A 25,882-nucleotide genomic window follows, 5' to 3' on the forward strand; every position below is an offset into this window, starting at 1 on the left:
CATCTGGATGCATTTACTCCCAAGCTAACAAATAAATCGTCTTTCTGTTATTTCAGTTTGTCTTCATGTGTTCCTGGTAACACTCAGCAGTAAGGATTAAGTATAGTACACTGTATGGTTTTAAACATAGCCTTTCTTCTTTCTTGAACAAGAAATTAGTCAAACTCATGAATGGTAAACAGATACAATAGGCATAAGCAGAGAATGCTGTGATAGAATACTGACTGTCTCATAACAGTAACTTGTCTTTAAATGTCATTGTAGTGAGCTGAATGCTTTTTGTGTCTTTGGAAGTAGCTTTTTGCTCTTTAATTATTTATGCTTGTTACGTGAAAATTTTCTGCAGGTTTTCACAGTCAAAATGTCAATAGGTTGTCTGTTTTATTCCTGGCAGTGACATGTCTTTGATTCAGAAATGCAACTCTCTCTGTCTGTCTTTGTCTGATGGTGTGGTCTCCTGTCATCCCCTAAACCTCCACATATGCATATAAAAAGAGACAACATTTAACTCCAGTCCCATCTGGTAGCACAGTTTCTGTATGACTTTGAATAGGTGCCTGTGTAACTTTCAAAGCACAAACATTTCCAAAGTTCAAAATACAGAAACTTGCTTTTCTGCTCATTTTTAAGGATAGATGACAACCATACCTCTGCAATCTTGACCCCTATTCCACTTAAACATAAAAAAGCCTTTTTTTGCTGTGAGGGTGGTAAAACACTGAAACAGTTTGCCAGGAGAGACTGTGGAGTCTCCATCCTTGGAGATACTCAAAACCTGAATGGAGAAGGCCCTGAGCAACCTGCTGTAGTTGACCTTGCTCTGACCGGGAGGTTGGACTAGGGACCTTCAGAGGTCTTTTCCAACCTCAATAATTCTGTCATTCTAAGAGAACACATCTTTTCCCCTACTTTGTGGCAGTGTTTTATGCTGAAATTAAGATTTCAGTAAATTTCCCTGACTTTCCTCTGTTGGCATTCATGGTCTGTAACACAGCATTTACTTTCCATCTGTGTTATTTGCTTTCATTTATGTGCATCAGTTTAAAAGGTTGCTAATGAAATAGAGAGTATTTCCCATATACAGTGAGGGATATTATTGTAAACTGGAAGTTCATTTGTGTGAAAATAAAGTCCAGGCTAAAAATGATAAATACTGATATACTGGTATCAGTATATTGATATAGTAGTGTTATTGGCACAGCTGTGTCTGTTCTGCAATGGTGCTTGCTTCCTAAGTAAAATCTTTCAGGAGTTGCTTTCAGGCATGCGACTTGGGTCTCTTAGTTTTTGACAGATTTCCTGTTGCATTGTTAAAGCATTAAAGGTTGGACTTTTTGCACGCATTGTTATGAATCTTTAAGTTAGCTACCTAGTATGAATATACTGATAACACCTACCATCATAAAAGTGTTTAAAATAGGTGGGATGAATTACTTTATCCACTGATTACAGAAGAAGCCTGATTCAGTAGCTTAAATTAACTTCTAGATGCCTAGATCATGCTGTTTCACCTCCAACTGCTGCTAGAGAATGGCGCAGGTCTCCTGTGTATCCTTTGTCGTATCTGCCAGCCCTGCACAGATGTTGCCAATACATTTTGGTGGCTCAGATGAGGAGAACCTCTGTGTGAGAAGTTCAGCCTTGACACAGGCTCCATTGACTGTATTGACAAGATCTCGTAGTGGTAGCGTGCAACCTAGTGTAGCTGTCATGAAAGAACTTAAAAGAGCATCTGTATCTTGAATTGCATCCTACAAGTTTGATTTGGTTGCCTTAATAAAGGCATTTGAATATTACCATGTGAAGTTCCTTAGGATATCCTGCGTGCTGCTCCAGAAGGGCTAAATCCTTTGCCATATCTGCCAGTTCTCTGTAGCTACCTTGGAGAATCTCAAACGACACTAGATGTGTATGTTACAGATAACTGAATCAAGCCCTCGGTGTTTACATCTGAGGTAGATATTTAGGCTTCCACTGTAGACAATGGAGGCCTAGGTCTGTATCATAGGGGGCTATATGCTACCCTACAGTATTTGAGTAAACATTGCAAATAGGTAGTTGGTAGTTGACCAACTCAATAGGTGGTTAACATTGTTACTGCCTTCCTTGCTAACTTATCTCTACTTGTCAGTAATCTAGGACAGTGTTATTAATCGGATATTTTTTATATATACATATGTGTGTGTGTAAGCTTAGGGGTATGCAATACATTAATTCCAGAAGTATACTTACTCATTTAATAGCTATGAGATGTAGCTGTGTTTGTTTTTCTGCCTTATCTTGGTAAGACTGTTACAATCTTTGCCATGGAAGAAAGAAGTGGAAGGTCTTTGAAGTTGGGGTTATAATAAAGAAAAAGAACTAGACAATGTGAATACAAATGAGAAAGCAGAAGAAGCATTTTTTGATATTAGAATATCAAATTATTTTCATAATTAGAGTGGTAGGAAAACAAAAAGATGAATCTGCTGTGTTTTTATAAGAATAGATATCAAGGCAGGAATTTTCATTACCTAAGAAAATCTTTCAGAAATCCTTAAAATAAAAAATACCACAGAAAAGGATGTGATGTTAAAAAATAATTAAAAAATAGCCCTTGTATAACTGAGATCATAATCCTATCCTGTGCAGTTAAACAGTATCATTACAAGCAGAATTTCACCCATCATTCCTTTAGTGCTTTGCATATAATTTGGGAGYGATACTGCATAGGTCCTTAGTTGAAGAGCTTTGGTTTACAAGCCCAGGAGGGTCTGGAATCCATCTACTTTCCATCCACTCTCTTATCTAATTAATGCTCAGTCAGAAATCTGGTGCCAAAGTAATGTAAATGGAGCTAGAAAGATAGAATTATTGCAAGTAAAGTTTTGAACTTGAACAGCCTTACCAATAAAACCCAAGAACTTAAAATACCTGTTTGTTACTCAATTGCTGATTGCTTTATATTGGCATTCACTAAATGTGTGCATTAATTTTAATTGTAATAACCTTTTGTACTAGCTTCTATTCTATATGAAACAGCTAAAATAGATTTACTATATAGAAAACAGTTTACAGAGGTGTTTAAAAGAAAATGATGCCCCATAGGAATGTAAGATGAAGCTAGAGTGTGTAAAACTGTATTGAAAATCAATAGCCAAAAATGACCTATAAAGTAGATATGTTTTTGCATCATGGTACCTAGATGGTTGCCCACCTTTATTTCCAATTCTAAATCTATAAGAAAACTAACAGAAAACCTTACAAATTACTGCATGTTTAAATTACTAAGCTTGAAAATAGGTAAGCAAGTTCACCTGCAGTCAGTGAAGACAGGGAGGCACCTTCAGAGGGCAATTTGTCTAAAATTAGATAAATTGATAATCAATAAATTGAATGCCAGATCCTTAGCAGCTATTATAAAAGCCCTCTTTGTAGCTCAGATAGTGTCTCTTGGGATCAGAATCATTAGCTGTGTACTCTCTACTTTCAGAAATGCTGATTTTGCAATTTTCCAGATTGCAGTCTTGGTTGAAGCAAATTGTGTTTAACTGTACAGGGTGCTCACGAGAGATCTTTGGTCCTGAAGTTTGTTGTATGAACTGACTGGGTGAATGATCAGCGTCTGCGATACAATTAGTTCATGTAATGCTAGGCTACAGTGTTCAGGAAATGACTATTGTTTCTTTTCCTATAATTTAACATGACTTAAGAGTGTTTCTTCCACTACATTTGTTCTTCCACTTCCACATTTTTTGCCATACAGAGGTAAAACTCAAATTCAGTTTTGAGATGATCACATCAAAATACATTAACATGTATTAACATCATGTATGGATCAATATAGAAATTTTCAAAAATGAATCCAATACTTTAATAATTGTTAAATTTCTCAAGACATTTGTATTCCCAGATGTCTTCAAAACTGTGCAAAAGTTACATTTGAACATATGCATTTGCTAGAAAAGCTGTCTTTGGGCTTTCCTTAGTGTCAGGGGATCTGTTAACAGCTGTGCTACTTGAGATTTGAGAGGAATGACTGTGCCCAATTTTTATGAAGAACATGCAAACAGAAAATAAAACATAATTTTTGGCATACATTTCTATTTTATTTTTGTCATCTTTGAGCAGATGTTTATGCTCCATCAGTTTTTAGATGCAGAGTATGGAAATTAAAAATATTTTACCATTGGAAAATCACAAAAGAGTGCGAGTGAAAAAGAACTGTTACTGGGGAAATATGCAAATGCATATGCATGTACCAAGACCGCCCAAAATACTTGTTTGTAGCACATGTAAATAAAGCTGGAAAGTGAACAGTAATTCTGCCAAGGTGGGCAAAGTCTCATTTATTATGAAATCAGGTGTTATAGAAATGAAATATAAAAGTATATGAAAACATTTTGAAATGTACRGTAAATGAGAGTTAGTTCTGTTGGCAAAAATACACTAACTGCTTCCAGCCCTCTAAACTCTAGAGTTTCATCAACCATTACATAAAATGTATGATGTTGTGTCCATTTCTTTTTTGGTGATTGTCAAATCTTCAGGAACATGTTTTATGTCAGTTAATGCCATTTTGGACAGGTATATGAGGCAGTTGAAATCTTTTTTTTTTTTTTACAAGGTAAATGGATGACTTGTGGTATTAAATGAATTCACTTAGGAAATCAGTCGTGAGATTTATTTCTTGATACATATTAACTAGAGATTTCAGTTTTCCTTTTAGTGAAAAGTTGGCTGTGACAGTAGAAAGAATTCCTTCCTTTACACCAGTGAATTATTTGCATCTTACAGTTTTAACGTCTCATGATAAGCACTTTATAATTTTTAATCTCAGTATTTTAATTCTCTACAAACTATTCTGGGGATTACCCTCTCTTCTGAACATAAAAACCCCTCAAAAGGTGATATTCTTAAACACAAAGCAATCAATGTAATTTAGTGAGTACGTTACCTGATCTTCACGGTAAGCATTTAATATGTATTTCATGAAAATCATTAAAAATAATTCATAAACACTGGAGGTATTTTCTTTCCAGAAGATACAYGTCTTTGGCAGTCCACTGGGATTTTGTCTCTTTGGCAGAGGACCCAAAAATTTCTTTTGAGGTGTTTCTGTGTTGGAGTAAATTTAGAGACAGAATTGTTTAGCAGTGTCTAAAAAGGTCATCCCAAATTTTCTTTTAAAAAATTCTGGACCCTTTAAAGGACATTGTTAGTGATTGCCGATTAATCATTTTTATCCTGTTATTATTATAGGCTATAGGACTAGTTATTCTAAAATCTGTAATAGTTGAACATTCTGGGGACTGAGTTTCCAGTGACAACACCATCATGGGAATGCGAAAGTCCACTTAGAAGGCATAAATTACATTTATACTCACTTCAAAGGCTCCTGCTAGAATAACATAGAGCAGACCATTATAAATGAAATCCAGGCCCTCTCATTTTAAAGCTGAGACAGCTTCTGCCTACTGCCATCCAATGAAGAAACAAATCCTGTTTAGATCTGGACTAAGTTTTGACTGTTTTCTTTAAAAACAAGAATTTGTGTGGAACTAATAGATTTGTGTCCAGACAAGGTTGTACTTAACTTCTTCTTATCCCATGATAGATACAGGAGATATTCTAGATCTCTGTCATGCGGTCTTTGAAACAGGAAAATGAAATGGTGTTGAAAATTGGAGCAGTCTGAGTAGACCTTGAAAATTGCTTATATAATTTTACGTAAACAGATGTGATAATGGTTTTTACATTTCGCATTCTTGTTATTCGTAATTACCTAAACATGTATTTTATTTGCACATTTTATGTTTGAAAGTACACCTAATACCCATGTGTTGTCTGCAAAATAGTAAAAAGCAAAGTAAGACTCAYTTTGTGTACTTGCAGATGGATTTTACTGGAAGAGGAGAGGTCATGGCAGAGCTGGAATCTTGGTTAAAAAAAATACTGACRCTACCTTCCAGTTTCTTTTAGTGAAGAACAGACGTGAATGTTTCATTCATAATGCCTTTCTTGTGATACCAGAAGGAACAGAATGACCTAGATTAGTTTAATTCTTACAGCATTACTCTTCTGGTCAGAAAGTGTTATGGGCAAAAATTTTGCTGCATTCTCTTCTGGGTCTCAGTGTTGGTGCGTGTGTGAGATGGAAGGATTAAAAGCAAGGAGAGAGTTATTGCAAGATGAAAGGGGAAAGTGATTCCATCGTTAGCGGGCAGATGTGGCTGCGCTCCCTCTGGTTCACAGAGGAGCAGACCTGACAGATCTAATCTTCCTCCCTAAGTCTTCTGAATTCTGCATTAGAAATTCATGTGTGGGGGTGCTTCCATAAGAAGGAAAGCATAAATTAAATCCCTGCTGCAATGATTTTTCTAGTGATGTAACATTATTGGCAGTAAAAATAACCTGTGGGCTAAAAGAACATGTGTACACAGCACAGTGTGTAAATGCAGTGAAAGAAAATGTCAGTAAAAGGCAACAGGGAAGAAGAGGCTCTTTTTAAGTGTTTTTAACTAACTGTTTTCACTGATGTATTTTAAATCTGTGGTGTAGGCAAGTCAAGTTGTACTGTAACATCTGTTAGCATATTTTAACATCTGCTAGCTTGGAGAGTTGGACATGAAGTTTTAAAAAGAGCTGGATTTGTTAAAAAATGCAACTGAGCTGGAACTTAGTGTAAAATGACAATCTCCCTAGAAATGGTATTTTAGTTCTTAGAAATTAGTTCCAATTTATGTTCTGGTCCTTGCGGAATAATTTAGATCTACCTCTATTTCAGATCTTAATGAAAATCTAGTAGCTGTATTTTCAGAATTTTAGTCCGTGTTAACCCTTGTCAGTGCTATCAGTATTCACAGCCACTGTTCACAGCTACTGTCCAAATTAGAGTTGGACAGTAAGAAGTAAGTTTCATGTATATGCAATTATATAAAGTTCATGCGTTCATATGCAAATGAAATGGGCTGAACATGAGTGGGAAAAAAGTCATACAGTTGCAAAGAAAACCCAACATTTTACTGACATACATAACCACATAAATGGGAGCTTCAGGGAAGATATGCGACACAATTCTCCTGTGAAGTCCTAATAAAGTCTTTTGGCTGGTTGACCTTAAGAAGGTTGTGAACCTGTTGGAGGGAGTCCAGAAAAGAGCAGTGAGAATGACCAGAGATCTATAAAACGTGATGTATAAGGAAGGATGAAAAGGATTGGGGTTGAATAGTCTAGGAAAGAAAAAAGAAGGAAAAGAAAAAGAAAAGAAAAAAAAAAAAGACTGGGAGACATCGCTGGACTTTGAACAGGAAAGAGGCAGCTGTAGAGAGAGAGAGAAGCTTCTCTATTTCCCTGCAGAGTTAAGTTATAGCTAGGGAAATTTAGGCAAGCTACCAGAAACCATGTCAACTCTGAGGACAGCTAAACAAAGTTAAGGACAGTTGTGACCATAATTTCTTATTTAATTCAAATAGAGGCTGCCTGAGAACAAAATTGATTTCTTTGTAGCCTGCACTGAAGTTGTTCTGTTTTAGAAATGCTACTGTCAGTCCTAGGGCAGGCTCTGGGCCAAGGTGGTGAAATCTGGGGCTAATTTCACAGTACTCCTAACTGTAGGTTATCCTTTTGCCATCCTTTAAGTAATGACATTTGATAACCATTTCCAGTACAAACTTATTGCAGTAACAGTCTGTTTTTTTAAAAGGGAAGAAGATGTGCATTTTGTTTTATCAAGAGACATGGAAGAAAAGGATGTACCCTTCAGTCTTGAGTTCTTTCTAACAACACTGGAAGTTGGCAAGACATTGTGTTTCTTTGTTATTAAAATTCTCTATCTTCTGCATTGCTTCATTTTTGACATATTAATCATTTTATTAATTGGTTGTTCTTTGCTGCTGAACGTTCCCCTGTGCATCTAATTCATAAAATGGTAATGAAATCATCCTAACACGTCCAGTAGTTAGATTGTTATTGTCATTACGTACAGGGGAACTAAGGCCTGGAGGAATTAGGATTGTATCGTCAGAAAGACTGAACACCTCCAAGCAGAGTAGCTTTAATTTCAGCAGCCAAGTATTTGGACCTGTAGGGAAACTAAGGACTTCTCCAGGTTTCTACATGAAAGACAGATTTTCAAAAATTCTCAGTAGTCAGTACTTTGCATGCAGAATGCATTGGAAATAGGTGCTAGATAAACACTGGGAGCTGTTGGCTATGCAACACTTTCCAAGGTCTAGAGGGAGCCAAAATCTTTTGAAAAATTTGGCCCTAATTGTAGCTGTTGAGCACTTTTTAAAATGCAGCTATGCAATGAACTAGAGTTGAAACTTGGCTTGAAATAGGACATGGCATTATAGCCAGAAGATGATCCTTTTCCCCAGTCTATGCTATACAAAAGTCTATTGTGTATTTTCTATATGCATGTATTTTTGTATATACAATAAAAAGATATTTGAACAGCTACTCAGGATCTACTGTTATTCTTTTGATCTGAGAGCTTAGAGGAAAAGGCGAGCTGCGAAAGAGAACCACACTGTGTTAATTAGGAAAGCTGCCTAACTGTGGATGGTCTCTGCGGCGTACTGAAGGAAGGGAGCAGGTCCTGAGACTGGAGTCCAAACCTTTTCTTTTTCCTCCCTGTATGGAGGAACCTCCCTCTTTTGGGCAGAAAAATAAAATCCTGTGAAAGAAAAAGATAAATTAATTATAGTATAAGGCATACACTTCTTTTTTAATACGTAACTCAACTGTCATGGATCCCTGATAGTACAGTCTTTTATCTTTCCTCGTGCAGATCTGGGAATCATTTTTCTGTTCAAAGGCTGCGTAGGGAGGGAGTTGCTTAACAGYGAAGGCATAAATCAGATCTGCTCTCTGTGTCTCAGAAAACAAGAGGACTTTATTTTAGAGTTAACAAAACACAAACAAACATCAAATTCTGTTACTTTCTGGAAAAAAAAATTCTATTTGCTTCTCTCAGTTACAGGGATTCTAATCATCATAAATGAGTATTGAGTCCAAACATAGAGACTAAGCTTGACTGGTATTATTGGTTAGTATTTTGTGTTAACATTTTTCTGGTATCTTTGGGGTTTTTTTTGCTTAGAATAGTATACTTAATTACTGTAATACACAGGAAGCAATCCAGTTTCTTTCAGTATACCTTTGGATAGACAGACTGGTGTATTTGCTGAGCTTTCTAAAGTCAGTGTGCTAGTGAATGGCCGCTATGAAAAACCTGCAGTGTGTCAGGAAGAAAGTTCATAATTATGAAGATGTCTGTCTTACCTCTGAATAAATATGCATAGTTTCATCCTCTTGCAGTCCACTCTGAATGTCTCTCTGAAAACTCTTTTCCTATCTTTGCATCGCTCTAATGTGTCCTTCCTTCCTTCTTTTTCCTATTGTACTATATATAATCTTCACATTCCAGGAAGGTGATTCTTGTCTCCATTTGACCAATGATACCAAACTCAGTAACCCAGCAGATAAGTGTTCAAATATGAGCACCTCTTATATGGCCTCATTGGCCATATTTACTGTGCTAGTAAAGTAACCATCTTTTGATGTCTTTGGCCAAGTAACAGAAGGTGGCACATTTCCATATGATGAAGCTTTTGTGTGCATCAGATGAGAAAGGCTGCATGGAAGCTACCTATGGGATTGATTGCTGGCCTGTCTCCTGCCTGCAAATAAATGAGAGTGCTAATTGACCCAGGCCAAAACTGTGTCGGGGGCTATTCTAACAATATAACAATGAAGGCAATTGAGTTGGCACTGTTTAATGCACTGGTATAAATGTAGTCACTGTTTGTCTACCTTTTTGTCTACCTGTTTTCTCTTGTCTTGCAACTAAATTGCAAGTTCAGGAGAGAGGGGTCTGGGGTTTGTTTTGTGTTTGTACAGTGCCTAACTCAGTGAGATTTTGGTCCATGACTGGGACTCCAAGTTACTATGATGATAATAAAATAGTATGCTTATTTAATGTAAGAACATATTGTTAGTAGTTACCCTTTTCTTCCATTTATCAGCATACAGAAGAAATGCAGAAAACTGTCAAATAGCCTCTTGCATTGTATTATGGATAACTCCAGGTTGCCTACTGAGTTAGGGTTCAGTTGAGTGTAGATTCCTGGTCTCAGTACTTTTTCTGTTTGGTCCCTCTCACAATTTTAAAGCCCTAAAAACAATGGTTCACTGATCACTTTGCTTCCTGGCTTCCAAGTACAGGACTATTCTAAGGTTTTAGTTTCAAAGAGAGATAGGTGTTTTGCTTTGGCTGCCCCACAGTGTTAAAGCCTCATCTTGAAAACACATCTTGGACAAAAAGTCTGTATGTCCTACACCATCTCATTCAGCCCTTCTTTCACAAGACAAAGTTTCATAGTTTTATTTTCAGTATGATTGTTGCTTTAGTCTTTTCTGCTAATGTTTATATTTAGAAAATGTTTCCTTTGCTTATTCAAGCTAGAATGTACATAATTTGCTAACTGTATATATGAGTAAAAGGCCCCCCAAACAAACAACCCTCCAGTCCAACCTCTGAACAAAAGCATCACATTCAGAACAGACTGCAAAAACATCATAGTTAGGTAGTCGATCATCCTATTACCCTCTTTTCAGCAGATCATTTTTGTTTGGGCATCTTTTACTCTGTGCATAGAGACTCTGCAAGCAGGATATGCACAATTTAAGGGCAATTATTTATTGGTTAATGCACATAGTAGACAGCTTGGACCTGTCTGCTGCTAGGATAACCATTAATAAGTTCATAACCTCCCTGTACAGACACTCGGTCTGCCCTAAATGTTAAAAAGGAGAGTTGAAGGACTTGCTTTTTAAGAYACTAAAACACTTGAAGCCTCTGCATTTGTGCATGGTTAGTTTATTAAAATATCTTGTCCCTCCTGCATATATCCCTCAACTCATTTCCTTGACTGACTGCAAATAGTATAGGAAAGTTTTCTAATTGTTAAACAGTTTCGGCCTTACAGGTATTTTATAAGAGAACTTAAGTCTCAGCAACACTGTGATGCTATGCTATAAATGTGTACCTATAGTAATATTTTTTAGGCCTTTGGTATTTATTATACTTCCCAGYCATGATGCAACTTCCAATAATACATTTTATTTAGAATATTTTCTTTTCGCGTTTACTTCATCTCTGTAAACATGACCTTTTATAGTTTAGAAAAGTAAATACCAGCACACTTTACTTTTGTGACCTGTAGCTTTGCCATACCTTATATGCAAATTTGATCCATTTGGTCCATTTTCCAAGTTGAGGAATATACAGTGGCATTATAGCTCATCTAAACTTCCAAATCCAATATGGCCTTTGAAAGGAAGGTGGATAATACCCTATAAGTATTTGAACATTAAGTTAAATGCCTCTTTCAGTCTAATGTGTATTGTAAGCTTCATTTGGCCTAAGGCTAGTATGGGATTATTTTACAATTCTGAATGCATTTCTGTAAGGAATTTAAGCATATGTTTAACTTTCATTACTTAAAAGACATTGGTTTCACATATGGTCCTAACTTAATCTATTTTGTTAGTTCTGGGAACTATATATAGTGGAAGAATAAATAAAGTAAAAGGGTTATATTTCTTGGCTACCTTTCAGTTTTATATGTAATTTAAGACAAACAATTTTCAGACATGTAGCAAGGGACAAAGAAATATGTAACGTATTTATCTAATTTTAATTCACTTATGTGTATTTTATCATTTAATTCCAAACACTCATTTCCAGAATTTAAGATCCAGGTTTTGAAATCTAGTAGCTTGAATTCTGATTAGTTAACATTCTCAAATTAATTATCAAAAACCGTTCCATTTAAAGCAACTTGGTCAAGTTGTTATTCCTGTATTTTTAAAGTATCTGAGTTCTCAGTGTTTTTTAGAAGAGCCATGGAAAACTCTCTGCTAAGGCAGACTTCTGGGCACGCAGAATTCCCTTTAAAAATCAGAGGTGTTCTAGATCTGTGTAGGAGTCTTCCTTCACAGGATAGGAATGGCTTTCTGAATCAGACCTGAGCTTTGAAAGTTAGTTCTTATAGATAACAGTAAGTGTATTTATTTTAATGCTTTGCTTTTTATTAATTTCGTTTTCTTACTGAAAATGTAATTTCAGGTATCTTTTTTTACTGAAAATGGGAATTCAAATATAAATGTAATTTCAAATGTAAATTTAAATTGGTAATTTTTCAACAAAGCTTTAATGATTTAATAAGCTAATAAAAATGTAAAAATAATTTTCTTAACTACGTTTATGAACTTCACTAACTTTATTAAATTTTCATGAAGTTTTTTTTATTTTTGGAGATTAATATTTTTGCATGTTATGTTATTAAAAGAACTAGGTGCCAAGAATATTTTTTCGGTGTTGCTATAAAAACAAGCAAGCGTTATACTCTGCTCCTTTTAACCCGTTAGGCTACCTGTTCTTAACTATTAAAATTTTGCTTAATTAGCCGCTAGATGGAGCTGTCAAATGTCTGTTTTGTCTATCACACTCTATGCAATACAATTTCTCTTTTATCAAAGAGAAAGTCTGGAAATGCAAACACCCCTTCCCATTTGAGCTGATAATGTAGAAACCTTTCTCAGGTCTTACCTCCATCTGCATTTTTCCACCTGCAGGTTTACATTGTCTTGTGTGTTCAGTGTTGGGGACAGTATATGGAATATATTCCAGGCATGAAATTACATTAACAAGTATAGCTCAACAGTAGTACTGATTCATTGCATGGTTCCTTACTCAGAAAAAATGAGCATAGCAAGAAAAAGCTATCCTTGTTTGAGGACCGTGAGCCAAATTTTAAAAAATTATTGGGAGCTTAGAGGTACAGGCCTATAGATGACTGTCTATGCCGGTGCTTAGAAAAGCTCACTGATGCTTCTGGTTAAGAAGTCGCATATTTTTTCCCTACTCACCCACAGCCTGGTGGGATATTTTGTGTGTATCGCCTTGAGTAAACTTTCCTTGAGCAAGTCGGAAGGTTTTGGTAGAGTGGAATTTTGCTGCAGCTAATCAATACTAATACTTTGGGACATAGTTTAACAACTTACAAATGTATATAATGGAAGTGTTTAGTGTATAAAATTTATGAGTTTATTATATATTAATGAAGAGTGGACAAGATCATTATAGATTAATGAAGAATGGGCAAGAGGCAATGGTCACAATTTGCATTAATGGCTGTTGTGATGGTATATAAAGAAAAGTGGGAGTGATTAAGCTCTGGAACAGATTGTCCAAAGAGGTTGTGAAGCGTCCGTGTTCAGAGAGTTTCAAAACTCGTCTGGCCCAGTCCCTGAGCAGCCACATCTAACGTGGGAGCTGTCTCTGCTTTGAGCAGGCAGTTGGACTAGACAACCTCCGGGGTCCGTTCCAACCTAAATTTTTCTGTGATCTAATTCACAAGAAACACCTGTGTAATGAGAGCACACTGTGCTCTTTGCTTCAGCAGCTACACAATAAAGAGTGTTCACAAGCAGAATCAGTATCCTGCTTTAGAAAGAAAAGATACAATAATGTGTGTGAATGCTTTCATATTCTTTGTTTTATCACAGTTTTGTAACATCAGTAAGACTCATTTGCAGGAGGTGTACTTGCTTGTGAATATGTACACGTTTATATGAATTAGAGTGCCTGGGTGTTATTAGAACTCAGTGTGCCTTCTCATACACTCTGTTGTATTTAATTATTTAAGATGTCATGATATGTACTTTTTAGGACATCATCCCAGAGTGCTTTTAGATACAGTGAACAGAGCTATTGAAAGAATGCTTTGTGAGTATATAATTCTGCAGTTTTTTGTTTTATTCTGTGCCTTTGTAAAACATTTGAAAGTCAGACTGTTCTGTGTTATCAGCAGATATCACAAGAGAATAAATACCATTCTAAAGCAGCTGGATATAGTCTTTGGATTGCCCAAACCCCAATCCCACGTCTCAGGTGGAAATTGCAAATGCCGGCACAGGGCGCGGGAAGGTTTGGGTGGTATCGATGGGTAGCTCTGCAGAGCGGGGAGCGCAGTGCAATGCAGCACTGCTGAGCTGACTCACTTTGACCTGTATGCAGTTTATTCACACAGTTCTCACCTGAGCTGTGAGATGAGCGAGAGCCTCTACTCAGGCAGTTAATCCTCATCAGTGSCATGAGTTGAGGGCCAGTAAACAGCGAGTTTTTTCAATTCCACAAAGAGGCGTGGGTCACTCAAAGTGGTAATGCTTGTTCCTGCCTAATCCACTGTTGTGCTCCAGAGCTCTCCCACAGCAAATTTGTGTAAGTTTACATAAAAACATTTGAGATGCCAGGCAATTTGATTTTCTCTATGGGCTCAGACTTTACTTAAAATGCAGTATAAGGCGACTTGTACTAACAGATAAACAGAACCTCACAAAAGCARCTTGCAAATACAAATTAAAATAGATGTAGACTCTCAACAGTTTCTGCCATTTGCTATTTCTACCAGTTTTTATGTAAACACTCTGAACTTTATCAGTGTATCCAGGTTGTTTTAGTTATCTATTACGGGGCAGGCATCTGCATTTGCCAACAGTGGAATCTTCATTGTGGTTAAGCGCAGACTGCTCGCAGGAGGGCAAAACAGCCAGCCGGGAACAGTAATTTAACTAACACTTAGGAACAGATCCCATTGGGCTGCTGCGTGCTCTTTTCCACAGATAAGCTGCTTGGAAATCATTTATACGAAAGGTTGATTAGTCTGTTCGTTTTTCCGAGTTTTAAATCTTATTGCCAAGGAAGTCTTAGGGGAATGGCTATTGTTGCAAGCCAGTGAAAATAAACACTCAGGAAGACGTTAATTCCTTTTCTGAAAGATTTGCTGGTGAACAGAATTTTTAACAAACAGATGTGCAATTTACATTTTGACTTCTCTTCAAATATTTCCTTCTAAAATTCTAATATATCAGTATCCTTTTCCTGTAGTCTTTTTTTTTTTAAGAAAAAAACAAATAATGATATTAATTTAGGATGAATTGTCAGAATATCAGTTATCTGTGCCATCGTGGGCCTAATCTACTTTGACCTAGAAAATTATTGTAAGGATTAAGAACTAATTTTCTGGCAATGCTTAAACAAACAGTGTGCTCACTGTTAAAGCCTGCATTTATGTGTGTGGTTTTTTGATTTGGAAGGTAAATAAAAAAAAAAATAGAAAATGGTACTTAATGGAGGTTGACCTTTTAAAATGTGGTCAGCACATACAGTACTACTGCTCTAGTTTCTAGATTTAAATCTGAATTTTTTAGAGCTAATTTTTAAAATAATGTATTATCATATATAATAATATGAATTCAGTGAGGACCCAGTCATGTTTGTCAGTTTTATTGGGTCTTAGAGCGACAACATAACCATTTTAATATACAAAAATGCACTTGAAATGTAAGGATGGAGATCAACAAGTAGATTTATTTTCCTAATCAAGCCATTTCTACATGTGTCTGCTTAAATATTGCGTATTATTAATGTAATATATAATATGTAAGAATATATGAACATTATTATGTATATTTTATAAAGTGTCATTTCATTATCTTAACATACAATCAAGATGGGCAGGGTGTTTTGCACCATGCGCTAATTAGATAGTTAACACATTTTATAATGCATTAGAACAGGTTGCCCACGGAGGCTTTGGAATCTCTGTCCTTGGAGATGCTTAATACTTGACTGGACAAAGCCCAGAACAACCTCTCCCAACTTTGAAGCTGCTTTGAGGAAGGGAGGAAGGAGATTGGACAAGRTGACCTCTACAGGGCTTTTCCACCTAAACTGGTCTATGGTTCTGTGAAATATGTATTTTGACTTGGCATTAGTAGAAAATAAAGGGAACAAATATTGAAGAGATTTTAATATATTTGTTCCAATAACCTTAAACTAAATATATTTGTTCAACAATTTTTTGTCTACTAACGAAACATTCAAATTAATTTCATTGAAAAAATACAGTGAGACTTTCTTCTTCTAGTCACATTTAAATATGGCTGGTAAATCCTATATTTAATCAATATCAGTAAAATAAATTAGTAGAAATACTTAATCAATATAGGGTGTATTCTTCCCTCAGTTATAGATTTTGTAATCACAAAGGGTATAAATCACAAGGGGTATAAATAAGATCAGAATTTGTCCCAATACAGTTTATATTAAGAAGCCATCCTGAAATATATGCAAAAGTTTGTTAAGAGGATACTTTTGACAAAATGTTGTCAAAATATCGTCTATCTCTTCAGCAATTTAAGCAATACAATTTTTACATTCTTTTGGCAGATTATAGATTCTGACATATTTCCTTTGGATATATGCATCCCAGAATCCCAAGATGCATCTCCATGCCTCGTATCATACTTTACAAGATCTGTTTTCTAGAATTTCTGAATACATGGTTTCATCTAAGGCTTTTGAGAATAAGTAGTTGTGAGTTTTCTGGACAATATTTAATTCTATGTAACATGACCAAAGACATAGAAAAAGCAGAGGTGCTAAATGCCTATTTGGCCTCAGTTTTTACTGATAAGGATTGCCCTCAGGCATCCTATGTTCCTGAGCGTAGTAGCAGAGTCTGTGGGTGTATGAAACATTACCCACAATAGAGGAAGATTCAGTCTCAGTACAGTTAAGCCAGGGGTACAAACCCAAGTGCGTGCAGCCAGACAGGATACCTCCGAGGGCGCTGAGGGAGCAGCTGATGTCGTTGTGAGGCTTCTTTCTATTGACTTTGAAAGGTCATGGCTATTGTGGGAGGTTCTCGATGATTGGAACTAGGAAAATATCCCAGCTGTCTTTAAGAAGGGCAAGAAAAAGAATCTGAGAAACTATGGGCTGAGCAGCCTAACCCCCTCCCAGGGAAGGTTATGTAGCAAATCCTTCTCAAAGTCAGGTCTGAGCCCAGGAAGGACAAGAGGGTGACTAGGAACCTCCAGCATGGCTTTACCAAGGCCAAATCATGCCTGACCAACCTGATTTCTTTCTGTGGTGAGATAACTGGATTTGTAGACAAGGAGAGAGCAGTGGAGGTTGTTTAATTTGACTGCAGCAAGTCTTTCAACAGTGTCTCCCATAATATCTTTGTAGCCAAATCAAGGAGAGAGGGATTGGATAAGTGGGGGATAAGGTGGGTGGAAAATCGACTGGATTGCTGGGCTCAAAGAGGTGATGAGCAGGTTCAAAGTGCAGCTTGTAGCTGGTTATAGTGGTGCCCCTCAGGGATCAATACTAAAGTCAATACTGTGTAATGTCTTTTTAATGGCCTGGACAGCGGCACAGACTGCACTCTCAGCAAGTTTGTGGAGGACACCAAATTGGAGGTTTCAATTGGGGGTACCACTGAATGGCTGAGCTAGAGAGTATATAACAGGCTGGCAGAATGGGTTAACAGGAGTCTTAATAAAGTGGAACAAAGAGAAATGCTAAGTCCTGCACCTGGGGAGGAATAAGCCCATGCACCAGTACAGATGGGGTGGCCAACTGGCTAGAAAGCAGCTTTGCAGGAAAGTACCTTGGGGTCCTGATGGACAGCAAGTTGAACAGGGGTCAGCGGGGTGTTCTTGTGGCAAAACTGGATAACTGCATACCGGGCTGTAGTAGCAGAATTATAATCAGCAGGTTGGGGGGAGTGATTCTTTCTCTTCTTGGCACTTGTGAGACTACTACTGACTCCTTAGTGCAAGGAAGACATTGCCAGACGAGTGAGTCCAGCAGAGGGCCGCAAAGATGGTTGTAGGGCTGGAAACCATTTCATTTCCAAGGAAAGCATGAGAGAATTGGGTTTGTTCAGCCTAAAGAAGAGAAGGCTAGGGAGAGTTTTGATTTTAGTCTTCAACTACCTGATAAGAGAGCGTAGGGAAGCCAGAGAGAAACTCTTTTTGGAGATGCATAGYAGTAGGATGAGGTAACAGACAGAAGTTGGAACAAAGGAAATTCCAATTAGCTATAAGGAAAAACTTCACCATGAGGTTGCCCAGAGAGGTCGTAAAATTTCCATCCTTGGAATTACTTAAAACTTGAGTGGCAAGTGGACAGGTTGCCTTAGAAATCTGATTTAATTGGCCTTCCTGTGAACAGGCAATTGGGCTAGATGACCTCCAGATGTCCCTCCCAGCCAAAATTACTCTGTAATTCTATGATGAAAAGATTTGGTAATATTTAAGCTATGTGCTGAAACAATGAGCAAAATCTAGGAAGCTGATTACCACCAAAGTGAATGTTTAAGTAGAACTGGTGGAATTGCTTTCCAAAAGAGCCAGAGAGGTAGGAATGAACATAAGGCGTAATCTCATCCTTGGCTGGAATGATCAGACCCTTTCTCCTCCAGGAGTCTAACTGTAGCCAGCTACCAGTTACATACTTCATTTTCAGGTAGGGTTTGGCAAGAGCTGATATCTTCTGTCTCAGAGTGATCAGCTCTTGCAACTTAATTGAGTCCTGTGATAYTCAGTGTCTTCTAGTCACTCCCATTCCTGTAGTCAGGCTACTAAATGGAAATTTCTGTTAAAAAAATGTTTCTGATTTGCATGGTTTCAAAGTAACATTAAAGAATTATTTTTTAAAGGATCAAAGCAGAAAAGGATCAAATGCTTTCATCAGTCCCAGCATTGTCATTTCTTACCATTTAATTRCTAAGGAAGCACATGTGAAATAGCATAGACTTGGAAGTGTCTATAAGTCAAATGTGAYGTAGCTGTACCTATAAATTACATCAGGTAATTAAAAAAATTAATCAGATGCAGAGCTGATAGCAAGCATCACTRTTTATCTGGAACGTAAAATGAGAAAGATGAAATAAGACAGAGGTATCCTGACAGACTTCTGTTCTCCTATATTAGCAGTTGACATTTCCTTCAGCTTTTTTGCACATATGAGGCATATCTATTTCAGTAATTGCAGAAAAAAATGAAGGTGTTCTTGTAGGAAAATGAATTTTAAAACCCTTTTTAAAACCTTTTAGATAAATAATGTAAGTTTTATCATACGTAATAACTACATAATTATGCATGTGCACATGTGTATAGGTGTATATTTGATACATACATAACGTAATCTCATCATTCTTACTAATTATGGTTTGTGGATGAGATCAGGAGCAGACTAGATCAAATGCTCAAAAACAACATTAATAATGTAATAGAGGGATGTTTTATTTAGATGAGTGACCGACAGAATTGCACCAATATCACAGTTACATAAAAGTATGTTTGAATCAAGCACCAGTACATTATTATTTTGCTGATATTGGACACCTGTGGGCTTAGTTTATTAAGTTGCAGTATAAAGCTGCTGAATCCCAGTCAGTGGGAAGAAAGTGGGGAACTTAACCATTTGTTACAGTAACTTTTCCCCGTAATCCCTTTTTTTCTCTAATTCTAGCTTATCTGTTTTTTGAGATGCATTTACACTGAAATTACATTGGCAAAGACCTTATTGCACCAGTACCTTCATGCTATTATTATTTCAGCAATTGTTATTTGATTCAAATACAACAAATACATTTTCTAGCTTGCAGAAAATACAAATGTGTTACAACTCTACATATTCTAACCAGATCAAACTTATTTTAATTACTAGTTGGGAAATAGTATTTCTACTTAATTACAGTGGGCTGCTGTATTTTTAGAAAGTTGACTCTAGTTAAAACAGCAATGCGGTAGAAGTGACTGTGTCTGACTTACTGTCATGTATACATCACTGTGAGGTATATGAACAAGGAGGATAATCTCTCTCCCTTCCCATGTTGCCTTAAGTGGATTGGAAACCCTACTACCTTCTTTTAGCTGTAAACCCTTTTCTCAGGACTGGGTGGAAAAGACACCATGCTCTCAGAAACCCAAGGATGCCCTGACTATGTGAGAATATTCCTAAATTCCCTACAGCTGGGAAGAGGAGTCTGACTGGTGGGAAAAATTGGGAAGTAAGCCATGTTTCCAAAGCAGTAGGGGGAAAGGGAAAAAAAAGAAGGGAATGTGAATTAGGAGATCAGAGGTGACCTCAACTAGAGGACTGGAATGAACCAGTGAGATTTTGATGTCTTTCACCCTTGCCTATACACCCTTTCAACCACAGCCTGTATATGAATCAATTAAAAACATGCATTGACTTTTGTTATGTTTTGTAATGGGAAAAAAATTTTCTAGGAAGAAAAAAAGGACTTGTGTTAAGACATTTTAATAAGGTGATGTGGGTGACTCAGATCAGAGATTGTAATGATAATGTCATGATAGCTTGTACCTCCCATTTTTCTGGAACCCAAGTTTGTTGATTGCCCCTCCTGCCTAATAATACTGGCTTTTGCTTTGGCTCCTCCTTTGGCAGCAATACTCAGATGCAGGTTCAAGACATTTTGCACCAGTGATCTCTTCCTACAGGTAGTAACATCGAATTGATTTGAGCAATTTAATTCTGTGAGTTCAAGCCTCTACTTAAGCATAGCTGCCAAAGGTACTGCAGACATACTAGTGCTTCGTCCCAGCTTACCCTGCATCAGGCAGGGAAGAGACTTAGTGTGGGTCTTTCACATTCCCCGTTTATTAGGGCGTGAGAGTTTGCAGAAATCTGTTTCTTGTGAAGATTTTAGAACAACAAGTAGAAATAATAGTTGAAGTTGGGAACAAAAAGATTATTTTGATACTTTTGCTCAGTAAATTAAAAAGTCAGTGTCTGCATACCAGTTGCAGCATCTGGCTTTATCAATTGAATGGCTGAATCAAATAGGTTGAATTAGGGTTCAGTTAAAATGACTTTTGGATGAAGAAAAGGTGTCCAGCAGGTCTTTTTTAGGTATTGTAAGTTAATTTGTTAAGTATTGTTATGGTTGCAAAGAAAAATAGTCCACAAAGTTTCTTTTCTTACGGAGATCAATTCATCATGCTGTGATGTTAGGGGAAGTCCAGAAGATATTTGTCTGTAAATCTGACAATGCAGTGCTGTTGTTCTCAAACCTGATATCAGTAGCTCCTCTTTAGGCAAGGAGGATCATGAAAATGATGAACCTGAGGAAATGCTAGCTTTTTTTCATACATGAAGTAACTGAGATAGATGTATTTTGAAATTACTGGATCACAAAGATCAGATAGCAGAGATCTTGGCCATTACATGTGAGATTGAATGCCCAACGTAAGTCGTCTTCTGAGTGTTCTTGTTACCTCCTTCTGAATGGTTACAACTTCTCTGTCATTATCATCTTCCTCAGATGAGTCAATACCAATCAAGTCAATCAAGGGTGGAGGATGGGGAAATAAAATAATGATGATGATAGCACCGTACTAAACTATCAGCAATGGAATTTTGGAAACAATGGATATAGAAGCAATAGATAACAGAGTGTTTCTCTACTAGCTTGTTGTGCTTGAAGGGGTCCTATTATTTGATTGTGCAGGGATAGTCTTCCAGTCTACTAAAAAAATGCCGGGTGATGTTTTGCAAAACTTCCTTTAAGGCCCCTTTGGAACAATGCTGTAAGCCACTTGAAGGGAATGCCCATGGGAAACACATTGTAGAGTAAGGTTTCCTGAAGTGTCAGACAGATGCCAGGTAACTTCACTTGCACTTTGAACTGATTGGCTGGAACTGAGGTTTGAACTAAAAGCTGTGAAGTAACGTCAGCATGACACTGATTTAGCCCAAGCTAAATAAAAGACTGAGCTTATTAGCTCAAGCATGTCACGGTCAACAATTGTCTTTGATAAGTTGTAACTATTTTGCCAAAAGCATCTGAAAAATACTCAGTCCTCTTCATTTACTAAAGGGAGGTGCTCTTCAGTTGCATGAGTGCACAGAGAACAGGAATGTTTTAATTAGTCCAGTGGCAACCGGTCTCCACCTGTGACCCTRTCAGAAGCAGATACATTTTCTCCACTTAGTTTAATTCTGGAAGCACAGCCAAAGGTTACACTCAGGATTGTTATAATCCCAAGAGAGCATTTCATGGTCTGAAAGACAACTATCTAAGCAAAGGAATGACTTGATTCCTCCCCACTAATCTTTGTTCTGATACTTGCTACTAATTCTTCTAACATATGTCTCCGGTGTCTAACATATGGTTGCAAGCTGAACTTCAAACCTATGACCATTACTCCTTAAGTGAAGTGGTTCAGCCAGTTTTCCACCCACCTTGTAGAGCACTCATCAATCCATCTCTCTCTGATTTGGCTACAAAGATATTATGGGAGACACTGTTGAAAGACTTGCTGCAGTCAAATTAAACAACATCCACTGCTCTCTCCTTGTCTACAAATCCAGTTATCTCACCACAGAAAGAAATCAGGTTGGTCAGGCATSATTTGGCCTTGGTAAAGCCATGCTGGAGGTTCCTAGTCACCCTCTTGTCCTTCCTGGGCTCAGACCTGACTTTGAGAAGGATTTGCTACATAACCTTCCCTGGGAGGGGGTTAGGCTGCTCAGCCCATAGTTTCTCAGATTCTTTTTCTTGCCCTTCTTGAAGACAGGTGTGACATTTGTCTTTTTCCAGTCATCGTGAATATGCTGGACAATGGGCAGAATGCACCCTCAGCAAGTTCACAGAGGACACCAAACTGGAGGGAGTGATCAATGCAGTGGAGGATAGGCCACCAGAGGGATCTCAACAGGCTGGGGAAATGGGCTGACAAGAACTTCATGAAGTTCAATGAAGGCAAAAACAAAGTCCTCCATCTGGTKAAATAAGGCCATGCACCAATGCGGGCTGGGGTCCAACTGGCTGGAACGCAGCTGACGATCCTGGTGGGTGACAAGTTGAACATCAGTCAGAAGTGTGCCTTTTCTGCCAAGAAGGCTGATCACATCATGGGCTGTACTAGCAAGAATGTACCCAGCAGGTCAAGTGAAGTGGTTCTTTCCCTCTTTTTGGCACTCATGAGACCACATCTTGAGTACTGTTTGCAGTTTTGGGCTCCCCAGTGTAAGGAAGACATTGACAGGCTGGAATCTAGCAAGTTCAGTGGAAGGTGAGCAGATACTGGGGGGGGCTGATGAGTCTGGGTTTATTCAGCTTTAAGAAGAGGAGTCTCATGTGGGATCTATTTTCTGTCTTCAAGTGCCTAACTGGAGAGTGTAGAGAAACTAAAGCCAGACTCTTAGAAGTGCACAGGAAAAGAATGAGAGGAACATGTTGCCCGGAGAGATTGTGAACTCTCCATCCTAGGGGATACCAAAACTCAGTTGGACAGGGTCCTGAGCAACCTGATCTAGTCTTGAAGTTGGACCTAACTTTGAAGTTGGTCCTACTTTGAGCTGGGAGTTGGGCTGTGTGATCTCCAGATGTTGATTTCAACCTGAATTATTCTGTTTTTCTGTATGAAAAAGTATCTTCCTATTTTCTGCATTGAGCACCATTACTGTAGCATCTTCTGAATCTGGGAAATTCATCACTGGTGGAATGACAAATTGCACTGATGGAGTATAATTCCTTTTCTGTTTTGGGAAGGAATGCTTAAATCCTGAAAACTCTTGCTACAACTTACTACACGCAGTTAGGAATCTAATGGGCAACCGTATCTTATTTTGGAAGGTACCAGTCCCCACACATTTAATCAAGATCTATGTAGTACGCAAGATGACTATATAGTCAGTTAAACTGCCAGGGTTCAAATTTAGGTTATTCCAGCTTTCTCCTTTGATACTGAATCATCTCTATCTTAATGTTCTTGAGGATTTTCATCTCTAGAGATGTTTCAGACAGTTCTGCTGAATAGTACATGAAATCACTTAATAACATGCTCAGAGATTTCTCAAGAAAGGAAGCAGAGAAAGCACTGGCCTCCTCAGTTAATTCACACTATACTGTTTTCAAATTTTTTTTTCTGATTTTAGAAATTTTATTGCACAAACAAGCATTTGATTTTGAGTAATCACAGCCAAAATAGTCAGTCTTTAGTCTCAGAGCAAACAACTGAAAGCTGTGTTAGCTCCACTCCACATCACCTCATTGCATAGTTTTCCTTGGATTATCTGCTTCCCCCTTTAAAAAACAAACAAACAAACAAAAACCAAACGAAAAACAAGGAAGAGGAAGAAGCTCCCTATCTTCTTAAATGAGAATGCTCTAAAAAAGCCTAGTAGATCTGCAGCACCTTTTATTGTTCTTAAGTGTTAATTTGAATTTGCAGTGCTTTAGGTTGTTTTTCTATAATTACTGTAGTCAGACACTTAAAATTACATTAACAATCATTTTTATGCTGTCACAAGGAACAACTTCTGTAAATGTTCTTTCTTCAGTTTCTGAGGTGGGTCAGACAAGGCAACAATATGATTATGTTGCAAACAATACCTAATATTATATCTAATACCCCTGTAATTATATTAGAATGTCTACTCTGTTGTAACTTGGGTTTGAGGTTCAGAGACCATAAGATGGATCCTTTCTCTTGTTTCTCTCATTTCCTAAAACTTCCACTTAAAACGTGTTCTTAATCCTTGAATTCCTGTTTCTGTATTATTAAATTAATGCTTGGGACCATTCTCTGGCCTTTTTCTTTCATCAAAAAGTAGTGTAAACATTTTGGTTGAGAGGAAAGCTGCATTTCACCCAGATGTAAAAGTGAATTTAATGATTGGAGTACATTTAGTAGTATATTTAAATTGTACATTTAATAGTACATTTAATGATTGGAACTAGACCTCTTAAAACTTGACAACTGGTAGAGCTGGATATCTGTGTAAGATTGTCCAGTCTTTTGTTCTTTTGTATTGATCTTCGAAAGTTTTATAATTACAGAGGTGTCATACATGGATTAAGATTTAAAACAGTTATTAGCAGGAAGATTATGAAGAAGCTAAGATATGATAGTCAAGTCTGAGCCTCAGATGCACAGTATAGTGGATGTGAGATACATCATTTATATCATCTCATATTAACCTCGGAGGACATTGGCAGTAAAATATACTATCAGTGTTTTTCCCGAAGTGTCAGATGTGACTTTGGGGGACTGAGAAAGGCTTTGAGTGTGGCTGGGAGGCATGAAAGCCATCCTTGGGGGTGTACAGCACACACTGTAGCTGGTGGCTACACTATCCTTTCTGCAGAGGGCCTTTTCTGACCTCAGGACACTGTTCGTTGCTCCTCTCTTCCCTTTTTTTCCCCAAATACTAGGAGGCATATCTATCATCTAATGCTGACACTGTTAGACACGGCTACTTAGGAAGCAGACAGATCTGATGGCTAGAGATAGTGACGGGTAGAATTGGTGTCACGAGGACTGCCTGAGGTTGGGATGGAGGAGCACAGAGAGGTTACGCATATCTGGCACATAGGGGAATGTGAAGCAGTGAGTGCTTCAGCAACAGCACAGGGCACAAACCGCCTTTCTAAATGAAATAATGAATATTTTGGAAAAGCAGGGTTTTTTTTTTTTCCACAAACACATGCATGATATGGGAATGACAGGAACATTTTAAAACCTCTTCTAAAAGCTGAGAAAATTTAGGGACAAAATATGTTTTATCTGTTGAGTTGGGTCATGGCAAAATTCCCTTGCAAGTTTAGTACTGGCTGTGAGGGGAGGAGAAGACTTGAGAATCCAGGCAAAATATGTTCTTTTGAAAAGGAAGCAAAGTCCTTGATGCCAGCCCTTGTAGGACAGAACAGCTAGAAGTGCAGAAGGGCCAGTGGGCGAAAGGGTGCAGACACTGTGCCTAGTCTTTTTTTGTTCCCTTTGCAAGATATGTTCTCCAGCTTTAGTAGAAATCCCAGCCTGTGTTCGCTAGTCAGTAGATGTCTAGATCATCTTCTCCTTCTGCTGGAGTATGTCAAAGCTGGACATCTTCCTCCTTCAAATGTTCATCTACTAACAAGGACATATTCAGGGAAAAATGAGGATGCAGTCRGTTATGTTGTCTTTCTGCTATGCTACTGATGACACTGAAAGTCAGCAATGAGCT

General features: G+C 37.6%; 1 protein-coding gene across 1 annotated transcript in view; it reads left to right on the forward strand.

Annotated features, from left to right (window-relative positions):
- Window positions 1-25,882, forward strand: part of RIMS1 (regulating synaptic membrane exocytosis 1) — a 354,268-nt gene that overhangs the window by 155,951 nt on the left and 172,435 nt on the right. The window lies entirely within an intron of this gene.

Source organism: Apteryx rowi, unplaced genomic scaffold (assembly GCF_003343035.1).
Source record: "Apteryx rowi isolate R43461 unplaced genomic scaffold, aptRow1 scaffold_84, whole genome shotgun sequence".
Lineage (NCBI taxonomy): Eukaryota > Metazoa > Chordata > Aves > Apterygiformes > Apterygidae > Apteryx > Apteryx rowi.